Source organism: Sinocyclocheilus grahami, unplaced genomic scaffold (genome assembly GCF_001515645.1).
Source record: "Sinocyclocheilus grahami isolate Dianchi unplaced genomic scaffold, SAMN03320097.WGS_v1.1 scaffold1065.1, whole genome shotgun sequence".
In the NCBI taxonomy this organism is placed as follows: Eukaryota; Metazoa; Chordata; class Actinopteri; order Cypriniformes; family Cyprinidae; genus Sinocyclocheilus; species Sinocyclocheilus grahami.
In genome coordinates, this window is record NW_015506244.1 from 343,818 (window position 1) to 353,036 (window position 9,219).

At 38.4% G+C, this 9,219-nt stretch overlaps 1 pseudogene; it reads right to left on the reverse strand.

The window, feature by feature from the left end:
• LOC107566266 (protein fantom-like) overlaps positions 1-8,981 on the reverse strand; it is a 20,161-nt pseudogene extending 11,180 nt beyond the window's left edge.
• Positions 8,982-9,219: the final 238 nt, after the last annotated feature.

A 9,219-nucleotide genomic window follows, 5' to 3' on the forward strand; every position in this document is an offset into this window, starting at 1 on the left:
GGTGGGCGTGGCTAAACAGGCAGTGGTGTAGAATTGGTGGGCGTGGCTAAACAGGCAGTGGTGTAGAATCGGTGGGCATGGCTAAACAGGCAGTGGTGTAGAATCGGTGGGTGGGGCTAAACATGCAGTCCTGTAGAATCGGTGGGCGGGGCTAAACAGGCAGTGGTGTAGAATCAGTGGGCGGGGCTAAACAGGCAGTGATGTTGAAGCAGGCATTAATCTTCTTCTGTGGAGTCAGTGCTTATCCACTCTATTACATCATAGAGTAGAAAATTCCACAAGCTGTTTTTGACAGACTGCCGTCAATATAAGCTGTTTTTAGACTAACAAGAAAGTTTTGAGCTCTGAAACTTACAGGATGTTTTTATAGAACAATGACCTCTTATACATCAAAAGATCAAGGGAATGTTGACTTTTCAGGTCATGACCCCTTAAAGAGTGTTGTAAACTTCTCTTCTCTGCTAAACTTCTCCTTTTTGTGTTCTTCAAATAAAATAAATTTATATAAATTTGTACCTACAAAAACAGTGAGCTTTCATTTAATTTCAACAATTCCTTAAATATCAGCTAAAAAACCCATACTGGTCAACATCTACAGGAAAACATCCTTTACACCAATATCAGAAGACAGTCTAAAGACTCACCAAACTAACTGAATGGTGCTAAACACCTTCCCACCTCGTTCCAGCAATTGATTTAACCTGAGCTGACCAGCAGCCACCGTGTGGAAACTCAAGCCCTCGACGAGCTGAACCTAACTGAGCTGCTGTGGAGATAGTTCAAGAAGAGGTCGTCCACCCTCACGAGATACTGAGACGTGAGGCTGTACGCTGGATGGGCACCTCGAACCACAGCCGTGGACTGCAGCTCAAAGTCATAGAAGGCATATGTGCAGAAGGTGGATGGATCTTTGTCCTTTAGACTTTCTATAGCTTCAGAAGAGAACTGCACTCTCATCAAGTTAATTTCCATAAGGTTCTCACCTCGAGCCAAGCGGAGGGTTTCATCAAACTCATCTGTAACATCATCGCTGGTCACATCAGGTCTGAACACATGGGTCTAGGCTCCATATGCAATGTCCTTCAGCTGGGCTGGAAGGATACAGGTAGAATTAGTTTTACTAAGCATGACTGCAAACATCGGGAATCTGAACATCATGTGCTGGATGCAGCTAAACCTTCAAGTTTCTTTATCTTGGCAGCTCTAATGTCCAGAAGCTGAGCCAGCTTCTCTGACTTCAACTCATGTTCAAGTTTCACATCGTCCATCGCACGAGTGACAGCTTCAACCTCAGCCTACGAAAACACAGACGTTTAAAGACATGAGTCATATGTGGAGAACAACAAACCCTTGAAGTTACTGTAACATCAAATTAAGTTCATAACTCATTTTACTTCTATTGCATTGTAGTCGAGATCTACTAATTCGAGCTGGAGTCCAGGCTGAATAAAGTATCCATGACAAGACCAAGACCCTGAAAATATGGTCTTAGACATAAGACATACTCTACAATACTGTTCCATTATGCAATAAAAATGTACAGCATAATTAGATTTTATCAATTGGGAAGCAATTTAATTGTGAAAAGTGTGTTTTATACCAAAATACAGACTAAGCTGGAAGTCTGGAATTGGGTGTGAATTTGCAGTTTCCTTAAACACCACCAGCCCCTACTTTCAAAAAGGCTTGAGTTTAAACTTGAGTTTAACCTCAAGTGCATCTGGACACAGTGCCAATGGTCGAGCTTCTTTCAAATCTACTGCTATTTTCTATTATTTCGGAAAGCATTATTAAATTAAAGTTGACCAACATTAAATCACTGCAGTAACTATTAAGATTTTAGAAATATTGACCAGGAATGTGTGACCAGGGATAGTTCACCCAACAATGAAAATTAGCCCATGATTTACTCACCCTCAAGCCAACCTAGGTGTATATGACTTAATTTTTTTGTCTTTCAGATGAATCCAATCAGAGTTATTTAAAAACTTCCTGGCTCTTTCAAAAGCTATAATGGCAGTGAATGGGTGTTATTTTTTGATAGTCCAACAGAAGTCCAATAAAGCACATCCATCCATAATAAAAAGTGCCTCACACGGCTCAGAAGGGGGTGAATAAAGGCCTCCTGTAGAGAATCCATGCATTGTTGTAAGAAAAATATCCATATTTAAAACTTTATAAACACTAATCTCAAACTTCCACTAACTGTTGTACGCGCACTCACAACAGAATGCCATTCCGGTGGATGACGTAGGACGTAGTGTAAGCTCCAGTGAGAATATGCTACGCTGTTTGTTTACAGGAGCAAAGGAAGCAAAGTTTTCTTACTTTAGCAAAGGAAAACCAGTCTCCTCTTGGCTTATATCGAAATATGCGATGCATAATTCCTACGTCATCCACCTGGAACGGTGTTCTATTGTGAACGCGCATACGACAGTTAGCGAAAGTCAGAGATTCGTTTCTAACATTTTAAATATGGATATTTTTCTTACTAAAACGCATCGATACGCTACAGGAGGCCTTTATTCACCCCCCGGAGCGGTGTTAAGGCCCATTCACACCAAGAACGATAACTATAAAGATAACGATATTAGCGTCCACATCAGCGGATGATATCGTCTGTTTGTTCTAAGCATACGCGTGCTAAATTCTCAAACTCATGACAGCAGAATTGATTCTGATTTGGTGTCAGTGGTTTTATTGTTCATCAGCTGGAAAAAAATTGTTCTGAAAGTGATTCCAACGATATCGTTTCTATGTCCCTTTATCATTATAGCTGTGGTGTGGACTCTACTGTTGTTTAATATTGTGAATGATTTTTAGAACTATATCTTTATCGTTATCTTTATAGTTATCGTTCTTGGTGTGATCAAGGCTTTAGGCAAGTTTTATTATGGATGGATGTGCTTTATTGGACTTCTTTTGGACTATTGAAAAATAACACCCATTTACTGCCATTATAAAGCTTGGAAGAGCCAGGACGTTTTTAAATAATCTCTGATTGGGTTCGTTTGAAAGAAGAAAGGCATATACAGAATGGCTTGAGGTTGAGTAAATTATGGGGTATTTTTTTTTTTTGGGGTGAACTATCCCTTTAATGAATTAAAAGAGGGTACATTTTGATTTCATGTTGACTTCTGGATAATGGATAGTGATGATTATCAAACCTGATAGTCTTTATTGATCTTGTGTTGGATGATGAGCATGTTCCTGGTCTTTTGACCTGCAGTTCCCTCAAAGATCGCTCCACATCCACTTTTACACCTTCCTCCACCTTCTCCAGAAATCCAAGCTCTCCACTCTTCTGACTCCTACGAACCTGAACAATACAGGAGAACAATGACAATTTCTATACACAAATTACGTTTGAGATATATGTATCCACTACCGTTCAAAGGTTTGAAAAATACTTTTTCTTTTTCATCTCTTCTGATCACCAAGGCTGCATTTATTTGATCAAAGCTACAGTAAAAACAGTAATATTGTGAAATATTATTACAATTTAAAATAGATGTCTTCAGTGTCACGTGATCCTTCAGAAATCATTCTAATATGCTGATTTGCTGCTCAAGAAACATTTCTTCTTATTATCAATGTTGAAAACTGCTCCATAGCTGCTAGTTTTATGGAAACTACGATAATTTTTTTTCAGGATTCTGTGATGACTCGAAAGTTCAAAAGAACAACATTTATTTGAAATACAAATCACATTTGTAACATCATAAATGTCTTGCATCTTTACTTATAATATTATTATTTTGGTAATCTTACTGACCGTTTGAGTGGTAGTAAGTTTTTCATTAATTTATACATTAATTTTATGCCATTTGTACATAGTTCGGTAGTTTGGATTTACCTTTATAAGCATCAGGGCTTCACTGAGTTCAGCTACATCTATTTCACTTTCCTTAAGAGAACAGCATCAGATTCAGGCATCAATGTGAAATAAAATCATCTGAATTGTTTTGAAACATTGTTTTTGTTTTGTTTTTTAAGTTATTTTATGTTCATATTCTTTTTGGGTGAACCACTCCTTCAAACGACTATTTCTTCTCTACTGCTACAAATATTGCACTTAACCTTGGTAAAGAACTTCATGCGCTCTTTCATTTCATCCAGTTGTTGTTTCTGCTCGAGGTAACGCAGCTGAAGTTCCTTGTTTTCTTGCATCAGTTTTTCATATAAATCTTCCGTGAAAATAAAATAGCAGTGAGTCTAACACACCAGCGGTTTTAAAGCACCTGCGGTCACGTGTGTGGTTACCTCTCTGCCTTGATCTTATCCAGGATCTGGTTTTTATCAGCGAGGTTGGACTTCAATGCCGTCTCCAGCTGGGCCACCTGTAGTTTGAGCTGCTGTCCTCTCGTCTTCCATTTCTGCTCCTGACTCACATCAAACGCACTATTACAACAGACAAAAAGAAATTCAGTGATGTGCTGAGAGCAAAACGCTCCCCCACAATGCTAGGGATTTGTTGAAATCCTTAATACTACGCATGAGCAAAAACAATAGTAATACTATAGTTAGCAAACACCACTAGTACGTAGGGTTACGCTTTATTTTAAGGTGTCCTTGTATGTGTGTGCGACGGCAGCTGTACCTCTTGTGTGTGTCTCTGGTCCAGAGCTCTGGTCTGAATCTGTGTCTCCAGCTGTAAACCCTTCAGTCTCTCCTCCTTCAGCTGTCGGCTCACTTCATCCACCTTCACCAGCGCTGCATCATGACTGGCCTTCAGAGTCTTCATACTCTACAAAAACACACACACTCTCCAAACACTGCAGTTGCTATTGACATGACCACCAGCAGAGGGCACAACAAACGAGGCACTTGTATATCATTGCTCTTTTGTTGATTTCGATTGCTTCCATTGTCCTCATTTGTAAGTCGCTTTGGATAAATGACTGCTGCTAAACGACTAAATGTAAATGTAAAATATAAATGCGTCAGACAGTATAGAGGTGCAAATCCAGGAAAGAGCAGAGAACACACTCCAGTTATAATAACGGATAAACTATAATTGGCTATACTTTAATCTTTTTGTCACTGGGGTCCCTGACGGTCAGTCGTACCTCCTGTTGCTGTAGAAATCTGCCCTCCAGCACTGTGAGTGTGTTTGCTTTCTCAGACAGCAGCTTCTGTAGTTTGATCATCTCCATATTATCCTTTAGTTAACCTGCAAAACACACATATCTCATCAGAACAAGAGGGTTTACAGTTCAAACTCTGCTGTAGTCATGTCAATCTTCTATTACAGCAATTTAATATGAGTTTAATAACGCAGTGTTTAAAACGAGCGAGCAGCACCTCTGTCCGCTGGCCTGATGCGCTCTCTTCTGGAGGAGCGATTCCTCAAACTCTCTCTCTTTCCTCTTCAGTTGATCTCTCCATCTCCTCCATCTGAACTTGCTGGCTCATCAGATAAAACAGGCAAAGCATGTGAACATATGTAATGTCATTCATTCTACGAGTGTTGTGTTTCTGTCAGAACTCACAGGTTGTGGATTTCAGCACGGGCCTCATCCAGCAGACTGTGTCCATAGCGGGGCAACAAACCCTGGGGTGGTTTTGCACTCATGTCCCCTTCAACATGCCTGATACCTTTGAATAAAAAAGCAAAACAAAACACACCCATAACTTGTAGCATATTTTAAATATGCGTGTTCATAATTTTCTCCAGTGCCTCTGTTTTTACACATCATAGAAAACACTAAATGGATACTTTGAGAATATATTTAGAAGTTAAAACACTCTAACCCCCAGCAAAGTGATTACTAAATTTGACTAGAATGGATTGATAACACAGAACATAATATCATTTGGATTACAAAATAGAATAGACTAGAACTTGCAGAAGACAACAGGGTAGAATTACAGTAGAACACAGCATAGTTGGCACTTGGCAGAATAGAAAACAGAACATAACAGACAGATTACAGATGAGAATAGAATAAAATAGAATAGAGAACAAAGACAACAAAACAGAATACACAGAGCAGAGCAGACAGTGAACAGAATATACCAACATAATGCAATTTAAATTACAGAATAGAATAGAACACAATAGAATGGACAGAACATAATATAATATAAATTGAAGAATTAATCTAGTAGGATTACAATAGAACACATACTGTAGTTTTCAGAATAGAAAAGAAAACAGATGGATTACAGACAAGAATAGAGTACAAATAAAATAGAACATAGAATTTAGATTCTAGAATAGAGAACAAAAAAAACAACAAAACAGAATACAAATAGAACAGAGTAGAATTGAACAGTAAACCGAAAATACCAGCATAATGCAATTTAAATTACAGAATAGAACAGAACACAATAGAATGGACAGAACATAATATAATATAAATTGAAGATAATAGAGTAGAATTACAATAGAACACAATCGTTTGCAGAATAGAAAAGAAAACAAAACAAAACAGATAATTTAGATTCTAGAATATAATGGAATAGAATAGAGAACAAAAAACAACAAAACAGAATACAAATAGAACAGAGTAGAATTGAACAGTAAACCGAAAATACCAGCATAATGCAATTTAAATTACAGAATAGAACAGAACACAATAGAATGGACAGAACATAATATAATATAAATTGAAGATAATAGAGTAGAATTACAAGAGAACACAATAGTTTGCAGAATAGAAAAGAAAACAGAACAAAACAAAACAGATCATTTAGATTCTAGAATATAATGGAATAGAATAGAGAACAAAAAACAACAAAACAGAATACAAATAGAACAGAGCAGAATTAAACAGTAAACCGAAAATACCAGAATAATGCAATTTAAATTACAGAATAGAACAGAACACAATAGAATGGACAGAACATAATATAATATAAATTGAAGATAATAGAGTAGAATTACAAGAGAACACAATAGTTTGCAGAATAGAAAAGAAAACAGAACAAAACAAAACAGATCATTTAGATTCTAGAATATAATGGAATAGAATAGAGAACAAAAAACAACAAAACAGAATACAAATAGAACAGTGTAGAATTAAACAGTGAAAAGAATATAACAGAGCATAACAATATTAATTGCAGAATAGAATAGAATCATGCATAAACAGAACATACTACAGATTTTAAATGACAATATAGTGAGTAGTGCTGTTCTGTTCTGTGCAGCGAGCGGCCGAGAAGCAGCGCATTCAGCTGGCTGTCCCGCAGCAGACTCGTCAGTAAATGAGTACAAACCAGCGTTTCCAAGCACCTGTCGCTTACTGACTGTTTGGAATTATGAGGAAATATGAGCATAGCTATACATCTATTAATCTGTATCTGTTAACACCCGGTCATCCATCGAAAAAAACAAAAAACGTAATTTACCGTGAAACCGGTATAATTTTGAAAAATACCGTGATATACATTTTTGGTCATACCGCCCAGCACTAATAGTGAGGAATAGAATAGAATTGCAGAACACAAACAAATAAACATATTATAAATCATAGTATAGAATGGAATAGAATGCATCAACATACAGTAATAGAGCAAAAGGCGGAATAGGACACATTCAGAATATAATATACAGTAGATTACAGAATAGAATAGAACAGAATAGAATTGAATAATTATTAATAATAATCATTTGTGCATTTAGCAGACGCTTTTATCCAAAGCGACTTGCGTGCGTGCATTCAGGCTATACATTTTTTACCAGTATGTGTGTTCCCTGGGAATCGAACCCACGACCTTTTGTGCTGCTAACGCAATGCTCTACCACTGAGAATAGAATATAGAATAGAATAGGTGTACCTGCTTTGGGAGTGTGAGGTCGTGACGCATGCCGTCTGTGAGTCTGCGGAGGCCGGAGTTGATGCGTGGTTGGCTGTGGCTGTAGGGAGTGTGCTTGAGCCCTTCGTTCGGTTTCTCCAGCTGCTGAACCTTCTCCTGGATCTCCTGCAGCTCCTGCAGCTCAACATCTCGGCCGCCCTCGCTCTGCTTGCGGTCCTCCACCAGACGAATCAACTCGGTGGCCATCCTGAAACGCCAAAGACATTTGTAGACTTACTGCGTTGTTCTTGTTACTTTTGAGAGGAATACAAATAAACCAGATAATCTGCATGCTTAGAATCGAATGACTCCTCAAACCTGCGGATCTTGTCTTCTTGTTGGCATGCATGCGGTTTAAGTGTGCGGTTTTCTCCCTGCAGCCGTAGAAATGTGCTCCCTGCTGCATTTAGGCACATTCTGCCTCTCTCTGACATTCTGGGACAGCAGGGCCTCTAAACACAGTTTCGAACAGGATTACTCATGCACCTGCCATTAACTAAAGCAGTTACTGTCAGTTGTAATATCACTTCTGCTGTAATACTGACCGGGCAATGTGCTGCTCCACTCGGGTTGAGAGGGATGTCCTTCACAGGAATATCTCCAGCTGTCTCTTCAGCTCGAGCTAACATCATTCAGACTGAAAGCAAACATACATGTGGAAAATATCAAGTATAGTACATTATTTGTATAAAAACTTCACTTTAAACACCAAATAATGCAACGGTAGCACCATGGTCACTTTGGACATGTATTATGATATTGATATCATAAGTAAATATTACCACATATGAATATGTTAAACATTTAGTGCCATGTTATATATCAGAGCAGCGAGGCATTACGTACTTGATACTGATACTTGAATTGCGATCTGACACATCTTTTCTAACATGTTGTTTCGGAAATGCAGTATTTCGCAAATGCAAACTCAAGTTTCCAATACACCACAGAAGAACAATGCTACAGTAGACGGGCTTATAAGCACACCGCGTACTTTAAACCTTCACAAGACACAAATATTTGAACCCAAACATGATCTCGCGCAGACCACAGCGACAGTTGCTAACGAACAACTCGTCCACTTCCGCTCCAACGGGCTCCACTTCCGGCGACTGGCTTATGGGAAATGGAGTTTTTACGGCGTGGCGTCTTCGAGTGCCTAGAATGAACTGAACACATCTGATGAATTTCCATTGAAGTGCTGGTATAAAGTAACCATTCGTTCTCCACACGACAATATATCACATATTAAATCAGATGAACGTCTGAATGCCAGAACAAATAGCAGTGTAATACGGTATACAGTAAAGAAAACGAGAGTATTGAACAAAACTTAACCCAGCAAGAGTCTGATTTACTCTTTCGCCTGTATTAAAATGTTATTCAAAAGCTGAGATGCAGGCTGGAAGGTTTAGA